Here is a 22,801-nt window from a genome sequence, read left to right as displayed (position 1 = left end):
AGATGTTGAAGGAGAGATTTCTCCACCGCTAAGAAGATTAAATACATAGAGGCTACTAAAGCCTACAAGGCAGAAATCAGAACTGCTCAATCCTTATACTACGAAAAAATGATTATCTCAGTCTCTAATTCCCCTCGCGAAATTTTTAAGATTGAGAAATCTCTTCTTAAGCATCCTCCTCCACCTTTGCCCTCTGAAGATGTTTTAGGGTGCTGCAATAATTTGGCAGAATTCTTTTAAAAAAAAATTCAAGATATATATGTGGCATTTTCCCCCTCCCTATTTTTTATAAACGACTCACCGGTAGATAACCGGCCACAATCTCCTGATTGTTCCTTAGCTATAATTCCCCCCTTAGAGATGAAATCTTTAAAAAACAATTTCAACAAACTGAAATTGGGTTCCTCCAGTGATGTGGCCCCCCCACCGTTGTGAACCAGGCCTTTGATACAGTTTCCCCAACCATTCTGGATCTCATTAACATCTCACTCTCTTCTGGGCTCGTACCCTCTTTGTGGAAACGGGCCATGGTCAAATCTCGTCTTAAAAAAACGTGTTTGAACCCAGAAGTATTTGCAAATTACCGGCCGATTTCGCATCTACCAGGGAGTGCAAAAATTGCTGAAAAGTATGTTAATTCCATTCTTTCCACTTTTTGGAGAAGAATGACTGCTTTCATCCCTCGCAAACTGGTTTTAGACTCCAAGAGGGCACGGAGACCACCCTGCTGGTAGTAGTTGAGGAAGCCAGAAAAATTCTTGATGTCGGTGGCTCTGCAGCAATTGTCCTCCTTGACCTAAGTGCAGCCTTCGACACGGTTAATCATCAACTATTGATTTCGAGACTCAGAGAGGCAGGAGTGACTGGAATGGCTCTTAAGTAGTTAGAATCCTTTGTGGACGACCGATCATTCCACGTTTTTGAGGATAACTCTATCTCCAAAAGTATGCCTCTGAGATGCGGGGTCCCTCAGGTCTCGTCTCTGAGCCCCACGCTTTTTAATATTTATAAGAGGCCCCTGGCCGAGGTCGTCAAGCCCTTTGGCATACAGATTGTTACCTATGGGGATGATGCTCAATTAATTGTTTCCCTAAACCAATCTGAAAATGCGGAAACCAATCTGTCCGGCTGTCTGGAAAAGGTGTCCGCATGGATGGAAGGCTCATATCTTAAACTTAATGGGGCAACAACTGAGCTGATGTTCTTGAGTAAACCCTCCCCCCTGGACTCTAGCTCTCTCTGGCCTAAGTGCCTGGACAGCATGCCTCCTCCCAAAGAGCAAATCAAAAGCCTTGGTGTTTGGTTGGATCATAATCTAAACATGAAGGAGCAAGCACGGAAGGTAGCAGGGACCTGTTATGGAATACTGAAGATGATTAGGAAAATCCTCCCCGTGCTGCCTTTCAAAGCTAGGAGACTGCTGGTTCAAGCTCTGATACTTTCACGACTTGACTACGCCAACACTCTCGATTTAGGCTCCCTATGCTCAATGATAAAAAAGCTACAGACTGTATAAAATTGTGCAGCTCGCCTCCTCATGCAGATCACTAGCAGGGAATCCGCAAGACCGTCAATGGCATCTCTCCATTGGTTGCCGGTTGCAGACAGAGCCCAGTTCAAAGCACTATGTATCGCCCTTAAGACTCTATCTTCTAAGGGCCCACCAATTCTTCAATCTATCATCTCTCCATACTGTCCCAGGCGATCCTTGCGCTCTGGGAAGAAGCACCTGGCAGGAGGCCCCAGGATAAGCAGGTCTCGGAACTGGGACGACTATTTTCATACAACGCGTCGAAATGTTGGAACCAGCTACCCAATCATATTCGCCTTGAGGATGATTATTTGTCCTTTCAAAGACTGCTTAAAATCTTTTTGTTTCCTTGATGCGTAGCAGCTGTTCTTTGATGACTCTGTTCCTAGCACTGGGAGGCCTTCTGGTAGCCATGCGCTTTATAAATGCCAATTCATTCATTCATTTAGGTTAGATGCTACTTCACGTTTTGCTTTGCAGGTCAACGGTAGGAGTTGGTGGAATCTTTCTAGGATCAGCGAAGTTCCCAGAAGAGTAGTGTTGCAGCTGTGGCTTGAGTCTGGAGATTTTGCTCAAGTTCTCTAACAATCGCATGGGAGGAGTTCTCAACAGTCTTAGAAAAGTAGTTTTCCATCGTCTTCTCAGCCTCGCAGTGTGGCTCTTGAGTACGTTTCTCCATGCAGGAGTGGCAGGAGAATTATTGTACCCAAGCATTTAAACCTTTGAACATTTTGTTTTGTATTTGCTAATATTATGTAATGTTTATATATTTTGTGCTTAGTCCTCCCCTTGTTCTGTTTTTCCCTGTTTAACCTATTCCTTTCTGTTTTAGGTTTTTACTTCAAGATTTCTATGTATCTTCTTATTTAATGCCTTTTTTTATTTTGTGGAGAAAAAGGAGATGTTATAGTAGTCTCTCTAGTCTTTCTCTGGCCTTGTTTGTATGTGTCTATGACGTCACTGCCATGGTGATGGAATGTGTATGTTCGAATACTGGGGGGGCAGTAATTGTGTTCCCTGGAAGCTGTGGAGATGAACAGATGATCCAGCGCCAATCAGGGATCGATAATCAGCCAATAAGACAAACACAGGCCCATACTCATTCACCCAGTTTAAAATGAATCCCTGTTGCGCTGGTATAAGTTTTTCAAGTTTGAAAACAAATCAGTTGTTCATAATACAGGCTCATATCTATCACACTAAATACATAACTGAACCTACATTTCAACTTATTTCCTCTGGTCAATGGACCTAAAGTTAAGAAGTTGATGGCAATAATTAATACTATCTATCTATCTATCTATCTATACTAATAAATAATCACAAACTCTGTGTAAGGTTAACAATGTTTATTGCAAAAGAATGTGAAGGTAAAAATGCTCATCATGTACAGGTTTACTAGGCAAACAAAGCATCAAACACAGAGAGAGAACATTTTCAATGCAAACAGTGTCAAACTCATATCAAAATTAACAAAATGCAAATGAAGGAGTGGATAGGCGGAGAGACAGTAGTTTCAGAGACAAACATACATTTGCAAATGATTATGCAAAGTAAAAATCATTAGCTATACTAACCTAAGGAAATCTCAGGAAAACTACCCCTCTGGCCAAAGGGATAGCGGGGGTTCCCCGTGTAAAGATTCAGGGAACAAAGAATAGATCAGGATACGGCATTCAGGTCTGGAGCAGAAAAAAGGTAGGCTTCTATCAGCAAACCGACAGACAGCGACGATCTCCCTCTAGCTCTGGGCAAATACCGACTCAGCCTCACTCCAGCTTCCATACAGCTTCCGCCACAGCATCACCAGTCCTACACCCACAGGACACCTCAATTATACCCTAAAATGTACATGTCCAACCTACATTTGTTGAACCATTTTCAGAAACTCAGTCTCTCATTGGCTAATTTAGGGGATATGCTATCACACCACCATAGTCACATTCATAATTTTCACTGCCTTCTTTGTTTTACACATTTCGCATTACGTTAGCCACGTCTCATGAAAACACGTTTCCTCCAACAAGTAACATGTTGCAAGTCTCTACAATTTCATTGTTCGCCTCTGCAGTTTCCGCGGAAGAAGTTTGTACATTTGCACTTGATTCCACGGCTATCCTTCTGTTACATAGCAGACACACAATAATCCTTGAAGGTTATCAGACTTTGCCTTCTCAATTCTCTCTCAGAGCTCGATTTTCAGCTTATTTATTCGTATTTATTTCCTTTAACCCTCAGCTGACATGCAAAGATGTAGGCCCATGCTTACTTCACTAGGGTGAATGAAACACAGACATTATTAATTTCATGAAATATATTTCTCACTGTTTACCACCCACCATTGCACTATCCCACGTTATATTCCTAGCAAGAGCATTAATGTGCAAAAGCGGCACTATTTTATTTTATTCCAAAAGCAGAATGCAAATGCGGCCTAGTCTTTCATGCATTAGTCCACGCATTAGTGAACACATGTGCAAAGCATCTCTCCATGTTTTTCGTGTTTTTGCTCGTTATTTCCACAGCACACTGTTTGTAAATATTACAGAGGACTTAATCCGAGCAGGTTTTATTTTCTCAAAACCCTGCTCCATCACAGACATTAAACCTAGTGTTTCCACACTTACCTGCCTCATTGTGATCACTACAGTTCTTCCTCAATTTAGGCAGTGACAGATTGCCTGAGGTGCAGAGGTAGGGAGTTTCAGGTATTCGCAGAGAAGTAGTAGAAGGATTCTCCTCCAGCCGAGGTCTTGTGGATCCGTGGGATAGTGGCCAGGGCCACATGGGTGGAACAGAGATGTCTGGTCAGTATGTAAAAGGAGCGGCATGGTTGAGGTATTCGGGTCTAGTGTTGTAGGCAGCTTTGTAGGCATGCTTGAAGATCTTGAAGGTGATTTTTTTGTTGATAGGGAGCCAGTGGAAGTCTCCCAGGTGACCAGAGATCTGGCTTTGGTGGGGGATGTCCAGGATAAGTCTGGAAGAGGCATTCTGGATACGCTGCAATTACTTTTGTATTTTTTTTGTCATGCTGGAGTAGAGTGCACTACCGTAGTCGAGCTTGAAGCTGACGAGCACCATTCTCCTGGACTTGGTGGGAATCCATTTGAAGATCTTTCTGTACTGGTGGAGTGTGTTGAAGCAGGAGGACGATACAGCGTTGATTTGGTGGTTCATAGAGAGCGTGGGGTCGAAGATGGTGTCGAGGATGATGCTGAGGTTGCGTGTGTGGTCAGTGGGTGTGGGGGGGTGCCAAGGGCTGCTGGCTACCAGGAGTCATCCAAGCAGAGAGAGTGGATTTCAGGATGAGGACTTCGGTTTTGTTTGAGTTGAGTTTGAGGCCACTTTCCTTTATCGAGGCAGCTACTGTCTTCATGCAGTCATGGAAGTTGCTCTTAGTGGCTGTGGGCTCGTCGGTGAGGGAGAGAAATGAGCGGTGTGACATCGGCATGGGAGACGATGTTGAGTCCGTGGTTTCTGAAAATGACTGCAAGTGGGGCTATGGAGATGTTGAAGACGGTGGGGAACTCTGCAGCTGATCTCCATAGGATTTGAGGAGAACGGTGGGAGTCTGACTCTCTGGGTTCGGCTGGTGAGGAAGGAGTGGACCCACTCTAGCACTTTGCCGCGGATGCCGGCGTCGTGGAGTCTTGTGATGAGGGTGTCGTGGGAGATGGTGTCGAAGGCAGCAGAGAGGTGAAGAAGGATGAGGACTGAGGTTTCGCCTAGGTCAAGGAGAGTGCAGAGGTGGAGGAGAGTGGGGATGTTGTCAGTTGCGGCGATCAGTGCAGTCTTGGTGCTGTCGTTGCTCATGAATCAGATTGGGAGGAGCCTAGGGTGTGGTTGGTTTCGATGAATTCAGTGAGTTGGGTGTTGATGGCCTTTCTGATGACTTTGGCTGGGAAGAGGAGGAGATAGATGGGTCTGTAGTTCTTGAGGTCCGATGGGTCAGGTGTCAGGGCACTGATTCCTCGGAGCTTGCTTGATGCTAGAAAGGGTCCACCTCCAGGCAGCTCCAACTCTGGAATGTCGTTAAGACACAGAGTATTAGAGTGGCCAGGTGGGGGAAGGGTTGTTGGGGAAGGAACAGCCGGGAAGGAGATCTGAAAAGGAAGGAGTTAAGCATAAACACCCTTTATTCTGATAATTATTGACCCGTCAACACCTTGAATGTACCCCTGTAATAACATGCACCAGTCAAAGTTACAATGACCCAATTGTTTGCATTAGGGAGGAGTAACAGTTAAAGCATAGTGTCTAGCATAAACAATGACAAAGGCCTATCAAACTTTCTGTTGACGTAAGGACTAAATCACACCATTGTGACCTTTCCAATACTTTCTTATGCAGAGATATTTGGAACTGCTGGACCTGCCACGCAATCCCTCAAAGAAGTGTTAATTCCCTTCCCAGATGAGTTCTTCTTTTAACATTGAAAATAACCGTATAAGAATGATCAAAATGTTAAAGTTCCTGAAACATGATTTTACCTCCTAAGAATAGAACGCACCCCTGTAACGCTGGTTGACACTCTAGCGAGGTTTTGACATCCCATAATAGGCGGACTAGTAATTAAGAGCTTACCCTGATTCAGAGTCAACTATAGGATTTGCTTGTCACCTTCGTTTGTCACCCTTTCTTTCCGAGCGCGTCTTTTATTTCCAAGAGGCAAAGCGGCTGCAAAGCGACCCGATGGAGAAACCGGAGGTGGAAACTCGGAGGAGAGCCAAGAATACTGAGCGCGTTGTCTTGGGTGTGGTTTCCTTTTATACGAGCGCCACACCCAAGAACGCGCTATGCGTAACAGTCGTTAAGGATCGCTTGAAGGTTCATTTGTAACGCGTGTGTGCATTTAGTCAGCAACGCGTTTATCTTGTGCCTTTTTAAACGCGCACTGAAAAACAAAGACATATTAAATACAAACCTCATGCAGCGCGCATATGATGTGTCATTAAATGCAATCCCTATGCAGCGCGCATATGATGTGTCTTTATACAATCCTCAAGCAGCGCGCACATGATGTGTCATGAAAACAAGTCAGAAATGCATAAACAGCGCACATGTGACATAATACTAAAACCTATAACCAGTACAGTAAAAACATTATACCTTCATATGTGAACATTGCCACCAATAGCGTGCCAATGGTTTGACACTATGCATTTTGCCACACAAAACGTGAAGCCGTGAGCTGGAGTTGGTGCACCTAGAGCCGCAGCCCAGAACCATGACATCAGCAAAGGGTTTCTTCAGCATGGGGTTGATCTCTGCATGTTTCCAGTCTGCAGAGAAGTTGGCAGATTCGATAGAGCAATTGATGGTGTGGCTGCATTCAGGGGCAATGGTGGTGCCTGCTCAGTTGAAAATGTGGTGGGAGCAGGAGTCTGAGGGGGCAACAGAGTGGGTGGTTTTCATGATCCTTAGGGTGTTGTCAGCAGTGAGGGTTGTCCAGTTGAGCAGTGGCAGAAATGCAGTCAGGCTTAACTTAGAGGTATTGTGTAAAGTCATTATGCAGCACTCAAATAGTAATAAAGGGGAAACACAACACAAGAAAAATCTCATAGGCCGACCTCAATGGAGCAGTCTTGTCCCAGTGGAAGGTTTAGCTTCTGACTTTGGCATGAGTGTGGTAGTCAAAGATCTTCAGCAAAGCCAGCCAACAGGCTTGGGCCAAAGAGGGGCTTGACGACGACAGAGGGCTGCTGCACCAGATCTGGGATTCACTCCGGGACTTCCCAGCAGTTTTCAGCATTGAAGTCAGAGAAGCTGGTGTTCGGGTGCAGCTCAGTATCTAAGTCAGTGAAGTCATCGATCGGATGCCGGTGACTGAGTCAGTAGGGCTGTTGATGACGGGCTCAGTATTGCTTGTTGTTGAATCCAGTGAAGCTGGCGATTCGGTGCTGTTCGATGTCGGTGAAGCCATTTATCGCATGCTGCTCAGAATTGCTCAACATAGCTTGGCATCGAGTCTCATGAAGCCTTCGGTTAGACTTGGACAAGTGCTCTCTGACAGTAGCCATGGGTCCAGGACCTTGATGACAATGCCTTGGGGTCGGGACTCACTCCCAGAGACTAGCTGTAACCAGCTGTCAGTAAAGCCACTCACCTGAACTCCAGGTGATTCTGATGGGATGATGATGTACCACGCTCCTTCAGGGAACAACCCTCAGTACCAGTAGTTGGCAAATACACTGGTGATTGTATGCAAAAGGAAGAGGGGTTGGAAGGAGAAAGATAGAGAGAAGACAACCTGTGATTTTGGCTTCTTCTCCACGTCACTTGTGAGAAATGTTGCTGGGAATGTTGCCTTGTGCTTTGGCTCCACACTATCTGTTGATGAGAGAGACAATTAGCACATAGCCTCACTAAAATCTCCAAAGGATGTAACACATTAGATATACCTTAGAATATATTCATTAGTCAAAGTCCTTCTTGATATTTATCTCAAGAATTGGCAAACCAAATTAGCAGAGAACTTTCACATTCTTTTAAACTTAAATCTAAACAGTCTTGACTCTCTGTTACACAAAATATAGTTCTCAAAAGTTCTCGTGGTTATTTGAAAAGTCCCAAAACAATCAAACAAAAATGTTCAGCAAATAGCCTCTCATCAAGTCGCTCTCTTTTTAAACAATATCTTTATCGCTAATCAACATCTGATCTTAGATGCAGTGCAATGGCGCATCCTTCGCTGTTAAGGCGGGAGGTTGAGTGCGTGCTGCAAGGAAGTCTAGGCCAAGCAAAGCCTCGTGCTTGGGACATGGTATTTATAACCACACACCCAAGATGGCCACCAGACACGCGTGTGCAGCCCATGTTTCAGAAGCCATTTGCCATGTGCCTGAGCGGAAACCAGTTCAACCAGCAGTAGCAACATTGTGTTTTAATGCCTATTAATGTATGTGAAATGCCAATCACTACCACTAGGAAAAAGGTCCTAAACAAAGCATATTAATGTTGAAATGCCTATCACTACCACCAGGCAAAAGGTTGTTAAAGGAAAACTGCTTAGTGATTCCATCATTGTGTGTGTGTGTGTGTGTCTGTAACAGATGGCTTGAGTCTTGAATAGCCAGTGGTATAGAGAAAACGGTAGGAGGGTCAACACTTCATGAATCCAAGGAATGTCCTTGGGGGTTTTTGGAGGGGGACTATATACTTAGGCTCTTGCAAGGTGCATAATATGTGGACGAGCTGTGGCTAGGGCCTTAACACCAGCAAAGGAGGCAAGGTTATGTTCAATTGGGTCTGGTCAGCTGGGAAGCAGTGTAGGCTTCTGGAAGTTTGTTGCGACCCTGTAGCTCAAACAGTAGGTCAGCCAGCTGACCCATGGAGACACAGATGGGGTCCTGGGTTCAAGGCAAGCATGTCCAGTCTTCCTTCTTCAGTTAGCAGGGTAGGCCTTCTTCTGAATCTTCTCAGGTCCGGGAGTATTCTGATGAGAGTTTCTAAGGGTGCCACTCTTATACTCAGTGCCAACCCATGTGTTGGGGGACACCATTTTTGTCTCACCTGGAACTGTTTCTCCTTGTCCTCGGTTTGGGTTTGGCTCTAGTCTGTCTAGGTAAACAAAGTGCAGGCAGGTCTAGGTGTGTGCTGCTTGTGCCAGTGACATGGCAGGCATCTTCAGAAGTAAAGAAGGGGCAGAGTTCAGACTCCCAGGCTACCTTTTAAAGCCAAGGAAGGGCTGAGTACAACCGCCCAGGCTATCATGCTCATGAGAGGAACAACGATTCCCATACCCAAGGCCATTTTGTCCCCTGTATGGAAAGAATACACATCACAGGAGAGCCATTGACAGTCATGTGAGCCTAGACACTAGCAGAAAGGCACATTTGGTTTAGGCACAAAAATGTCAGATTTCTGAAAGTATAAAAAAAGGGATGGAAGGAATGCTAAAGTAATCTCAGTCATGGTTAATCAATCAGCCCGCAAAACAATCCATTATCCATTGTTATTTGCATACCATGCCATCTCAGTTTGGACCCAGCCATTTGCAAATCACAGTCCAGCCCAAACTGCAAACCAGGTCCTCCCTGAATTGGAACACAAGTAACTCAGGACCAGTTTTGCACTAGTTACCCAGACATGCCTGGTAAGTCAGTCTGGACTGTGTACTTTAGACCACTCCCCTGCTGCACCAAGATGACTGCCTGAAGTCTGCACTGTTCACTCAGAGGACTGCCCTGCTACCTGAGTATGGCTTTCCTGCTTGAACTCAAGACGTCCAGAGTAACTGCAAAAGCTAGTTGGCTGCCCCCCTGCTTAGACCCTCGGGTACAGAAAGGCTTCAACATTCTTGAACCTGCACCACCGTAAGTGAGTCGTAAACCTAAAAGTGATGTCCCTCCAGTCCTGGACCGTTGGAATTGGTGCCTAAGGTGCCCAGATAGTCGAAATCTAAAACTTGGGACAAAAAAAAAAATTCTGCCAAAAAGTGCTATGAGAACCAAGAGGAGATCATGACCTACCTGTTTGTCTATCCCTTTAAGGTGCATAGCCAGTTGGAATTACGTTATTTTATGCAGCAGCAAATCCTGTTAAACGGCTCCTCACGGAAGTGGTACCTGGCCTCATGCAGCCCTCACCGGACACTGCCTGTACGTTCAACCCACTGGAGAGTTTTGACGTCCACAAAAAAGACTATGTCCAAACATCTAAATCTTCACAGGGACTTCGTTCAGTGGCTCTCCAACGATGACGCCTCCTCCTCGGACACCGCTGGCTGCCTATCTTAGCGGAACTTTACCAAACCATTTTGTGTATCTGGCCGTTTTTTAATACATAAGTCACACCTCAGGTAGCCCCCAAATAGCCCATATGGCAGGGTACATTGTATTCAAAAAGCTGGATATGTATTTTTAAGTTTTACATGTCCTGGTAGTAAAAAACACACACATTTTCTTTTCAATAATGCAAAGTGTAATACAACAGTTTAGGTGCTCCGTTAACAGTGCCCCAAATATGGATCAATGATGACACAAAAGTACTGCTTCTCACTCTAGCCCCAGTCCTGCCTCTCCTTGCTCACTTTGCCACTGGATTCAAGATAGCCTGGCTGATGAGCGTTATGAACCCGAAACCGGTCCCAGGATGCTTGTTTCTGGTCCAGGGAAGACATGGCTTGGTAGTTTGGGCTGGACTGTTCCCATGAGGCACAGGGTCAGACTGATTTGCGTATGGCCATGTCAGAACTGGGATGGTGGAGTGAGCTAAAGAATGATGATGGATTAAACCCAGATCAGTTGACTGGGGGTGAGTGTTTGATTTGCTCAAACGCTCCGTCCATCATCCCCTTTGGTATCGCTTTGTTCGCCCCAAGTTGGCAGGATATGCCCAGATGTGGGTCCCTTGCTCACTTTGCCACTGGATTCAAGATAGCCTGGCTGATGAGGGTTATGAACCCGAAACCGGTCCCAGGATGCTTGTTTCTGGTCCAGGGAAGACATGGCTTGGTAGTTCAGGCTGGACTGTTCCCATGAGGCACAGGGTCAGACTAATTTGCCTATGGCCATGTCTGAACTGGGGTGGTGGAGTGAGCTAAAGAATGATGATGGATTAAACCCAGAACAGTTGACTGGGGGTGAGTGTTTGATTTGCTCAAACGCTCCGTCCATCATCCCCTTTGGTATCGCTTTGTTCGCCCTAAGTTGGCAGGGTATGCCCAGACGTGGGTCCCTTGCTCACTTTGCCAATTGATTCAAGATATCCTGGCTGATGAGGGTTATGAACCAGATACCGGTCCCAGGATGCTTGTTTCCGGTCCAGGGAAGACATGGCTTGGTAGTTCGGGCTGGACTGTTCCCATGAGGCACAGGGTTAGACTGATTTGCGTATGGCCATGTCTGAACTGGGGTGGTGGAGTGAGCTAAATCATGATGATGGATTAAACCCAGATCAGTTGACTGGGGGTGAGTGTTTAATTTGCTCAAATGCTCCGTCCATCATCCCCTTTGAGATCCGACCCGAAGCAATTACCTGGGGGAGGGGCGCGACCCAACACTCTTCTCTGACTTCAGCGACTAGGGCCTTGATCCATAGCTCTGTCACGGGGTGTGGCAAACTCGGGCCGGCACTCGCCTCCTCCGGGGCTGCTGGTCTAGGCCGCTGCTGTTTTACTCCAAGGGCACAATGACTTGGCCCTCCTTCCGGCGGTCTCAGTGAACACCGAGACCCACCCTCAGCACTGTGAAGATTTTACTTCAAATTCGGTGCACACCCTACCCAGGTACTCCTCTCCAGCGCCTCAGGTTGCACCTTGACACGCACACAGCGTTTGAGACTCACCTCTTCTCGGGTGCTCACGATGACCCATCGCTCTTCACCAGCGCCTCTGCTTACACCTCGACACGCACCCTGCACATCCGAGTTTCTCCTCTTCTCCCGGTGCACACGATTCCCAGGCGCTCCTCACCAACACCCTGGCTTGCACCACGACACACACCCAGAGCATCCGAAACTCACTTCTTCTTTTGGTGCATACAACGACCAGGCGCTCATCACCAATGCCCTGGCCTGCACCGCGACACGCACCCATTGCGTCCGAGACACAACTTACACCTGGGTGCCCATGATCACAAGGCACAACTTCTGAGGGTCTCAAGCTGCAAAAGCACTTGCACACCGCATTGCTTGGGACTTCTCAGGAAACATTTATGATCCCGTATTTCCAAACGGGGAGCCAGCTCACCTCAGGCCCTTAGGGTTACAAGACACAGCACAAAGCACAGTCTTCTTCAAGCAGAGGGACCCAGCGCCTCCAAGCACAGTCCCAACAGCCTCTCCCTTGGTTAGAACAGCAGACTGCAGACCAGCCCCAGATCACGAAGCAAGGATTGGTCTTTCCACAGAAGCCTCTTCAGTTGCTCCTTCTTTAGCAGAGGTTCCTCTTGACCACAGAATGGGTCCAAGCCTTTTCAGTCTAAATCCATTTCTGCTTCATTCCAACGTTCAGGGGTTTCAGCTCTCATAGTTATACCCCTTACTGTCTTTGAAGTTCGTTTGTGCTCAGGGGTCCCTGACCCCTCCCTGAATCAGTTCTGGGTGTCTCCCTCCCAGTGTCACCTCTCTCCCTTTGATACTGGGGGTCTGGGTCCTTAATCACTCAGCAGGAGATGGGTCAATTGGTTTATAGCACCAGCCAAGGCCTTTTCACCTCCCGGGCTTCTCCTCCCCTACTCTCCAGATGCAGGGCAGCCTGGTGCCATCTCAACCCCTCCCTGGGTCAAGACCTCTCCCAGCTCCTCTCACCTTTCAGATCCAGACAGACAATCCACATTTTAGCAGAGACACACAGAAATGCCTACAGCACAAAACTCATCAACTTTCTAAAAGAGTGGTTTCTGAACATACAGTGACAAAACCACCTTTGCAGAAAGATGTGTTATGACACTGTGAGTTGATACATACTAAACTTCACCTCTCCATTATAAACTTACAGGAAACTAGGCTAACAAACACAACAGCTAGCCTCCCTCATTCTGTCCGATGGGCAGGATGGCCTTTCGGCAGTGAAAAATGAAATGGAGTGTTTTTCACTGTCAGGACATAACACGCCTTAGTATATGTCCTGCCTTTTACCTACACTGCACCCTGCCCATGTATTACCCGGGACCTACCACAGGGGTGCCCAATGTGTATGTAAAAGGGAAAGTCAGGCCTGACAAGTGGTTGCACTTGTCAGAACAACATGCTAACATAGCAAACAGCGCGCAGGCCCTACACTGCAGGCCTGAGTTATTTTCTCTGCGCGCCTTTGCATTACTAGCCCTGGCACACACAGAGCACATCACTAGCGACTTTACTAGTAAGGCAAACATACCAATCATGGCCAACCAATCACCATTACATTTTACATAGGGAACACTTGTACTTTGACACTGATCAGCAGTGGCAAAGTACCCAAAGCATCTAAATTGGCAACTCTATGTTAGGAAAACGGTTTAGGGGAGAAGCAAAGAGTTTGAGGAACTTTAGCTACAATATTTGTTCGGCAACAAGTATAGCTGTAATTTTTAGTGTCTAGAGGGTTGTAATTTAAAATCCTCTTGTAATGGTAATTTTGGAATTTAAGTCACAATTCTGAAAATACCTTTATTAGAAAGTTGTAATTTTCTCTTCCTAACCATTTCATGCCTGCAGTCTATATCCTTAGTCACATAGGTGTAGGTGGCAGTTGGCCATTATGTATTCCTCCCAGACAGTAACACAAAGGGGGACTAGGTATTGGCAGTGTGGGCCTTCCTGACAGAATGGAAGGGGCAGAGCTGTGCACAGCCGAAATTGCATTTCAAAGAAACTGCCTAAGCACATGAACAAAGGACTTCACATTAGCCTTTTGCCACCCCACACATCTCGGGACCAGGGCAGGGAGGAAAGAAATTCTAGAACCATCTGTGGGGTGAAAACTCCAGAAGTTTTTTCACTTCAAATATGGCACCATGTATAAAGATGGAACCCTCAGGACTGATCTTCAGTGTACTCCTGGACCTGTGGATACTACAGAAGAAGGACTTCCCTGCTGCAAAAGGACCACCCTGCTGCTTGAAGCCTGCCCTGCTCTTTGAGAAGAAAGACTGGTCCTGCTCCTTTCATCCTAGGCATAGTGAATCCAAGGTTCAGCCATGTGACTGTCTGTTCTGTGGTACAGGTACACAGCAAGCTCCAGAGGCCTCCCTGCAACCGCCTAATGGACATGCTGAGACAGAACTTGTCTGGACCTGCAACTGGACCTGCTTTCAGCTCTGCTGGCCTCTGCTAGAAGGAGTTACTGATCCCCAAGAGGCACCACCTCAGGATGTTGGCCCTTGGTTGGCATCAGATTGCACTCTTCTGAAGGAAAAGGAGAAATTCGCACATTTTGGGCTATTCACAAATGGGCCCATTCGTCCTGATATATTACTGACTGCATCAACTGCCAATGCAAAGCTCCAGTGAACCAGACTCTTTGCATAACAGCAACCACCAGCAATGGATGACAATGCAAAATCTGCACTTGGTACTACAGAGATGACAGCCAGCAGTAACCGCCAACATTAAGCTCTAGCAATGACCGTCCAGACAGGATGTTCTCGCTACAGTGATGACAGTACGCGATATCAGTCCTGCTCTTTATGCTACAGCGACGACGATCCCAATTGTATCTCTGCAGCCTCCTCCATCGCAAATTGTACTCTTCACACAGGGTTTTGAAAAGGTAACTTTTTCAGTGGGACTAACCTGGTCCCTGTATCCAGACCGCGCTTCATCGCAGCCAGCCTGAACTTTCCCCCAGTCTTGCACGACAAGATAATGATTAAAACCAGAGTTATGCAATTTTAAAGATTTTAGTTAACATAGCGGCAAAAAGCGTCAACTGTGGGTATCTGGTCGAGCTGGACCAGGACAAAGTCACAAGTTCAGTTCGACTGTGAATGAGCGCTGGCCGGCTACAGGTACCCAGTTAGGCCCACTGAGCAGAGTAGCTTATTTCCTGGTTGGCAGAGCATTGCTAGGATCAGCTTCGAAGAAGCATTGAGCCGCCAAATTAATGTTTTGGTTCTGAGATGCGGCGAGGATGCGATGTGAGGCCCTGATCATTGTCAAGGATCCCATCAACGAGGGCTTGTGATGCGAATTCCAGCGCCAAGGATGTGTCATGCAGTGAGGATGAAGCGTCTGTTCCGAGGATCTGCAAAGCTGCGATATGGAGTCCAACTTCGTTGTCGAGGCTGCCGTTGATGAGGGATGCGAGGGCCAGTGCTGAGGATGGGTCATGCTGCAGCAGTTCTGAAAAAGCTACACGCTGCGAGGGTGATGCAGGTCTTTGCGACGGCTATGATCCATGCAGCAGCAACGATGCAGCAATTCTGCTTGGGGCTCTGCCACTCAGCAAAGCAGTTGTGTCAGATCCTCTGGGTTCACTGAGTCTGGTAGACCACCTTACGCCCACTTCCAAGGGTCCAGAACTGGTACCATTTGGCAAAGTAGACTAACAGATTCCAGACTCAGGTGCTGGGGTACAGGTTGTTGGAGCTTTCTGTCCCTGAGGTACAAGTCAAAAGGACAGGCAACTAGCCCTTGAAGTCACTTTGTTTCCTGGGCTCAACAGATGCAGGTAAAGTCCTTCTCACCCCGGCAAGACAGCAGCAGGCAGCAGGTCAGCATAGCAGGGCAGAAGTCCAAACTCCTCTATAGCTGTGTGGGACAGCTCCACCGGACATCGGCCAGAGGTTGCTCGGTCACCGCAGTACATACAGAAAGGTAATAGTTTCCGCCTAGGGAGGCATTGTCCAAACAGTTCCATCGAGCGCGCTGGTCACGGTGTACGGTGCTGTGCTCCGAGAGGTAATGGGGTAAAAACCCCTCCACTGTGTGAGACTCCCTTGTCGCTGTGGACTCTCTCAGAGGGGTCTCTGAGACTCCAGGACATAAATGCTGGATCTCTCCCCAACAAGGGGAGAAGGAGTGCTTTGGAAAGGGCCCACTCATGGTGGCCATTATTAGAAAATTGGTGTGTCATATTAATGCTTACGAGGCAAGGGAGCATCGTCCACCGCAGCGCGGTAACGCAGGTGTCCAAAAAGTGGGTCGATAGAGACATTTTGGAGCAGTCGAGGGGCCGCCATTATGAGGAGGACAGGGCGGCGGACAAGATGCCGGCGGTAGCAACAGGGCACGGCATTCTAAGCAATCAAGGCCTCATCATTTTAGAGCTTACAAGGCAGAGGAAAGTCGGCCATCGCAGTGCGGTGATTGTAGGGACAGATAATGGTGCGTGGAGGCACGTCATCTGAACGGCAATTAAAAGTATCAGTATGTGTGAGGGGCGTGCGGGCAAACAGAATGCACAAGGGGGTTGGGCAAAGGTTATATAAATTAGCTTTACGGTTCCACAAACCAGGATTTATAGTTATTACAAGAATGGTCTTTAACGCTGGCTCCCACCCCTAGTTGTCACTGTTAATGTTCGACTAAGAGTCTTGTGAAGTAAGTTTGTATTATAGCAGACCAAATTAAAGGTATCAGCCTTCCATTAGGGCCTGGGCCCATAAGCAATAACCTGTGTTGGCAAAATTACTATCCCTCGATCTATTGTGTGACTTCTATTTCTCAACAACGTTTTTAAACAGGTGTACCCTATTGACCAAGCATAAAAACATTGGGTAATTCTTTTAAAGTTTGTGAGAGGTTGAATTTATGCACATATATACCAAATAAAGTAAACAGAGCTGAGTTCCATTGCCGCATCCCATCCTCTACTAGGTGTTTGGCTATCTGCACACAAAGTCAGAGACTACCTTAGAACTAAATAGGCCATATGAAACAAGCGATTAAATTTCAACAGATCACCCATACTATTGTTCACTTTCCTGGCCTTCCAAAGGCCTCATGTCATGTCACGCTAAGACAACAGTAGATTGACTGCTCCCTCTTTCCATCCTGTTTAAAAAATTAGTGCAGTGCATACCCATCCGCGCTCTTACTTGCCAAGATGGAAACCAAGATGGAAACCAAGATTTGGAGAAATCTAGCAGGGTTTTCAGCACAGCCCCATCTGCTAATAACTGCCAAATCACTGGCTTCAAAGGGCCACTCAAACTCCAGTCGATACTGCCCCAGCCACAGAGGACCATCCTGGGTATGGCAATGCACAACTCCAATCACAGTAGCGCCTTCCTGGAGGTTATGGCAGCAGATCTTCAGAGTACAGAGTCTGAAGTACTTATGGAGTAAGGAAAATGACTGGACAGGGGGAAAAGGACTTAAACAGGTACAGACAGATACAGCATGATGAGATAGTGTTGACCCTATGCACCGTATACCTACAAGTCTGTTTCTGCAGATACTTTCACCACTGTGCTGTCCAAGAGGGACGGGGGTCTGCAGAACAGTATATTAGCATTCTAGGGGCACAGCGGCCTCTATGGGTTTGAAATAGGGGTCCTCAGGGTCCCTTCATGACACAATGTCCCCCCCCATAGATTCAGGGGAGTCCCCTTCAGCCTCATTCCAGACTTTGAGTGTTTCAGCGGCAGGTGTCTCATGTGTCTTCCCATGCACCTTGTCCTTTCTCTTCTTAGCAGATATCTGGCTCATTTTCCAGCCAGCAGGCCTCCTTGGCTACCCTCTCAGGCTGCTATGGACCATGTGGTCAGGCAAACCTACTCAGACCAACCTAACATTGCCTGTTGGGACGTGAACTCCACTTCCTTTCAGACAGTGTGGTCTAAGTCATTACCAAACAGACAATGCACGGGCATAACAGGACTGAATCAAAGTAAAGAAGGGTGGGGAACCAGGAGCTAGTAAAGGTCCAGTGCCCATGCTCCTAATGTTAAGACGTCTACTCAAAACAAAGGGGCATTGTTCCAAAGGAGGGGTGTCATGTGTCACCTACCCACTCCAGAGAACGAGAGGAAAAAACAGAGGAGAGGAAGGAAAAACAAAAGACAAAGGTGTCTTAGGTGCTAGGGCCCACTAGTCAGAGGGAAGAGCAAGTCTTGCCTCTTGTTGCCCTCACACACCCCGAAGGATGTCATGCTTTATCATCGAGCGATGCTCCTCGTCGGGCTGGCGCTGCAGTGCCCTACGGGTCCCCCGAAGGGTCCCTTTAGTGGAGATCTTTTAAGAGAAGTGCTGTATGATGCATGCGGGTGTGTGGGGTGGGTCATATATGGAGGGCGGTGAAGTGCGTGCAATCTGGTTTAAAATTGTCTAGGGGTAACCATAAAAAGTGTTCAATGTGAAGGTTCCCCTGACCGAGTAAAAAACCCATAGGTTAGAGTGTTACCCCAATAGGCTCAATGTGCCCTGGTAACTAAAAAGCTAAAGAGGTCGACATGTTTCGTGCCTATGTGGTCAAAGATCTCTGACGCTTCTTCAGGACCAAGAAGATAAAGGTGAAGTGCACGTGAAAACAATAATACCCTCTATGGGTGTCAGGGCGGGCCATCTGCTGTGTACCCTACAGTGTGTCTACAACTAAATAGTTGAGACCGCTCCTGATCGAGACCTAGGAAGGAAATAAACAAAAAAACGGGAAAACGTTTGTAGAAATGAGAGACATGCGAGGGAAGCATTCAATGATATGCCACCACAGAATTTACACAAGCTGCGCAAACCCCATCACACACAACAAGACTGTTAGGGCCAAGGAGGAACCCTAAATGACAAACACTACCAAGTTTTGTCTCCTCAGAGAGTGGCAGCGGGCTAGACACACGCAGTGCCAGAAAGCATGGTTGTTGCCTGTACGGCCCCGCCGGCCTCCCGGGGAGCACAGCCACGATGGTTGTAGAGCCCAGAAATGAGGTGCTCAATGTTGTAGGTGAGTATCTGCATCATACAGATCAAGTGATAGACCAGCCAGTGTGACAGATACCTGTATCCAAAGGTTGGACCACCGGGGGGCTCTCACGGTTCAGGAGTTGCACCGGTCTGCCCCATGCATACATTGTCACTTAGTGGCACCAAGTGCCATTAGCATAACCCTTGTAAACACGTTCCCCCCGCTATGAAAGCGCAGCTGCTATATGCTGCCTTACCTAACACTTGTGAGAGTAATGCTCCATAGGGTAGGGAACGTAGGATTCCTGCACCTTACCGGGCTAAAGAGGGGAGGGGGATAAAGAGAGATATATACATAAGAGACCAGAACAGTTCAGAGCTCATCGCACATTAAGACTTATTTGTTATATTTCAATCATACCCGGACAACAGCAGTCTTACTCACAGTTAACTTTGGGTGCCGGCTCGAGTCCACCTACCCCATCCGTACATCTGCCTGCAATGAAAGGTCATGGCGACGGCGGCATGATATACTGTGGGTAATTGATTCAAGGGAGTTTCCCTTTTCTGGAAAGGACAGTCATGCCTTAGACCTGCGCGCATGTGTCACATGGAGGTGTAGCGTGCGCATGTGTCCCAGAAAAACGCTCTCACTTGGGCCTGCGCATAGGTGTGCTGAGAAATCCTGCTCGTCATAGCAATGACAGACACCAGGCGGAGGAAAGCGGCCATGAATGTAAGTGCTGATTGTTGCAGACAGCGGGTGTGTTGTTTTAGTAGTGTTGTGTGCTTTTCACAGGGACAAGGGGCATTAACTAGGAGTAGATGTGCACCTAGTCACGGAGATTCCCTCGGTTTGCAGCACGGCAGCCTCGCCAGTCAGACAGATGAAAAAGAGAGAGAGGTGTCCTCTGTAACTCTTAACAGGTTATTGTCAAACGAGGGGCACCCGGTGTGATGCATAGTCCAGTGCTCATGGCTAGTGGTTAAGGTGAGCTCAATGGATTTCATCATTGAGGCCTCGTTCATGGGTATGAAGACGGTGCAACCATCGTTGTTCCCTGCGTAGTAAGAACTAGGGGTGGGTGTAATTTGCGAAAGTGACTTTATCAAATTATCGCGAAAATGTTAAAAATCTCCGCAAACACGCGGAAATATCGCGAAGATGCGGAAGTGTTTTTCCCGCCCGTTCGCGGTATTTTCTGCATGGTCGCGGCTCGCCAACTTACCCATGTGGTTGCTCGCGGGCGCGGCCATCTTGTTTTCACTCTTCTCGCGGTGCATGATCGCGAGAAGAAAGACGTGATCGCGCGACCAATGACATTACTGCGGGTGCGAAGTGTCGCGAGACAGCGCAAATGGCTACCAACAATCCAACATCTCGTGGAGAACGCGACCAGATCGGGAAAACTTGTTGGCGAACGCAGGGATTCAGGCAAGGCGATCGCGCACGCGCAAGAATGTATTATTTTACAGCGCGAGCAAGAAACAAATTATCGCTAAGCTGCGGAATGCGGAAATTTTGACATTTTCGCGCTCTCCGCGGAACGCTAAAATGTAAAATTATCGCAATTTCCGCGAGCGGAACAGAAATTTAGCCCAGGCCTAGTAAGAACGCACTACTCCATGTCTGGTTTGCCTCAAGTATTGTCCACTGAATTTCTTCACAGGTGTGCCCTTTTTTCATGAAGTGGTTCGTCATTCTTGTTGCCGTACGGCCATGTCTGATCGTGCTTTCATGTTCACTTATCCTTGTATTTATTGGTCGGGTCGTCATCCCAACGTACCTAAGGGAGCATGGGCAGGTGATCCGTTACACACATTTCTTGATCTTACAGTTGGTGTGTGTACGCTGATACCATTTCAAGTCATCCAAATGCAGGGTCTTAGTGTGTCAAGTGGAAGAGCAGGCACTGCACATGCCACATGGGTAGTGGCCAAGTACTGGTGGAAGGTTTCATACAGTAGTGTCCTGTGGTTTCTTTTTAACTCGCGGTCTGGTGTGGACCCGTTGATTACGTAGATTAGTTGTCCGTTCGAAGGCAAAGTGTGGTTTGTCAAGATTCAGTGACCCGGTGTTCAGGATCCTCCAGTTGTGGTTGATAATGTTTTTGATATTATTAGACATTGGGGTGAAGGTCGTGACACAAGTAATCACGTCACTAGATTGTTTCTCCCTTGTCTCGAGAAGTGCCTGTCGGTTATTGTTCCTGGTGCGTTTCCTCACCTTGTGTACCACGTCCCTGGGGTAATCCCTGTTTTGTAGATTCATTGACAGGGAGTTGGCTTGGGTATCATATTCTTGGATACTACTATAGTTCCAGCATTGCCTCAAGAACTGGCCGTATGGGAGGTTCCCCCTGAGGGCCTTGGGATGATGACTCTTGAAACTCGGGAGACACTTTTTTGTAGATCGTTGTATTGAGATGTCCATTCTCCAAGGAGATCAGCAAACCAAGGAAAGGAATAGCCTTATCACTAACTGTTTTAGTGAAACTCAAATGGGGATTAAGGTTATTCACCCGCTCGTGAAACCTAATGCAAGTCTCCTCATTACCTCTCCAGAGGATGAAGACGTCATCGATATACCGTTTCCAAGTTATGAGGTTTTCCTTGAATGGGTTGTTGTCTGTAAAGATGTTTGTGGCCTCAAAGTCTTCCATGTACAAGCCCGCCAGGCTTGGCGCAAAGGTGCTGCCCATGCTGGTCCCTTGCACTTGGTGATAGATGGTGGTTTCATACATAAAAAAGTTATTTTTGAGTGCAATAGTGATAATATCAGTGATGAAACCAGATGGCGTGTTGGTATGGAGGTCAGATTCCCAACCACCTCAATGGTTGCATCTTTGTCAATGTTGGTGTACAACGCCTCTACGTCAAGAGTAAGGAGAAGGTTAATCGTCTCTGTGTTATCCTTGTTGATTTCCTGTATCAGATTAAGGATATCATGCGTGTTCTTCAGATATGCCGGGTTTGCCTGGACCAGTGGGCGCAAAAAGTGGTCACTGAACTGGCACAATGGTTCAAGCAGGGAGCCTATCCCAGATACAATGGGGTGACCAGGTGGAGGGACACCAAAAGTATGGCATCCTTGGGTTTCCATTCACTAGAAATGCGGCTTCCTGGGGGGAGATCCAGCCCTCAACAGTTGCTTCATTAGTCATGATCCGTATCCATGTGAGTAGTTGCTCAGTTGGATCTGACTCCAATCTATGGTAGTATTCCGTGTTGCTCAGTTGACGAGCGCACTCCCTCTCTTAGTCCTCGATGTCAAGGATGACAGTGGCGCCCCCTTGTCTGAGGGTTTGATTTTAATTGTTTCGTCATCCTTCAGTGAGTTAATTGCCTGGCGCAGTTTTCTGGGCATGTTGTCATAGGTAGATTTTCCCCTCAAGCAATTCTCCTCTTTAAGAACGGCTTTCTCAAAGGTAAGTACCTCAGTAGGGACCATGCTGTCCGAGGGAGTAAATTTAGACGGTGGTCCGAGGCCAGAGTCCAGGCTCTCCGATGACGGTTTGTCTTTGAAGAAGGATTTCAACCATATTTTGCGGAACAGTTGGTGAATTTCTTCATTCATCTGAAAGTTATCTTCTTTAGGAAGGACTCACAGCTACTCTCAAGGAACCTGAGATTTCCCCTTACTCAAAGAGAACCAGAGCCACCGGGTAGTGATTCTCACGGTTGTCTGCAACGTAACCTGGGGGAACTAACTGGGGATTACCTGCTCTGATCACACCAGATAACACCTTGCAGAAGGCATACCGTCTCCTGTGTCCTCAGTGCCTCTACTCACTGCCTACTTATGCCCACTGCCTATACTTGGAAATATTGGTAGGCATATGGACTTTTGGCACTATCTCCTTGTAACCCAGGGACACTAGGCTAACCTCTGCACTAATCCCAGGCTAATTGAGACAACCTCCTTCCCAAGCTCCATACTACCTAACCCTGTTGCCTGCCTACCATTCATGGGCTGCACCCTTTTGGGGCATTTGGCATCTT

This window comes from Triturus cristatus, chromosome 1_2 (genome assembly GCF_964204655.1).
Source record: "Triturus cristatus chromosome 1_2, aTriCri1.1, whole genome shotgun sequence".
Lineage (NCBI taxonomy): Eukaryota > Metazoa > Chordata > Amphibia > Caudata > Salamandridae > Triturus > Triturus cristatus.
The sequence above is the reverse complement of the archived record's forward strand: the minus strand, read 5'-3'. Positions refer to the sequence as shown.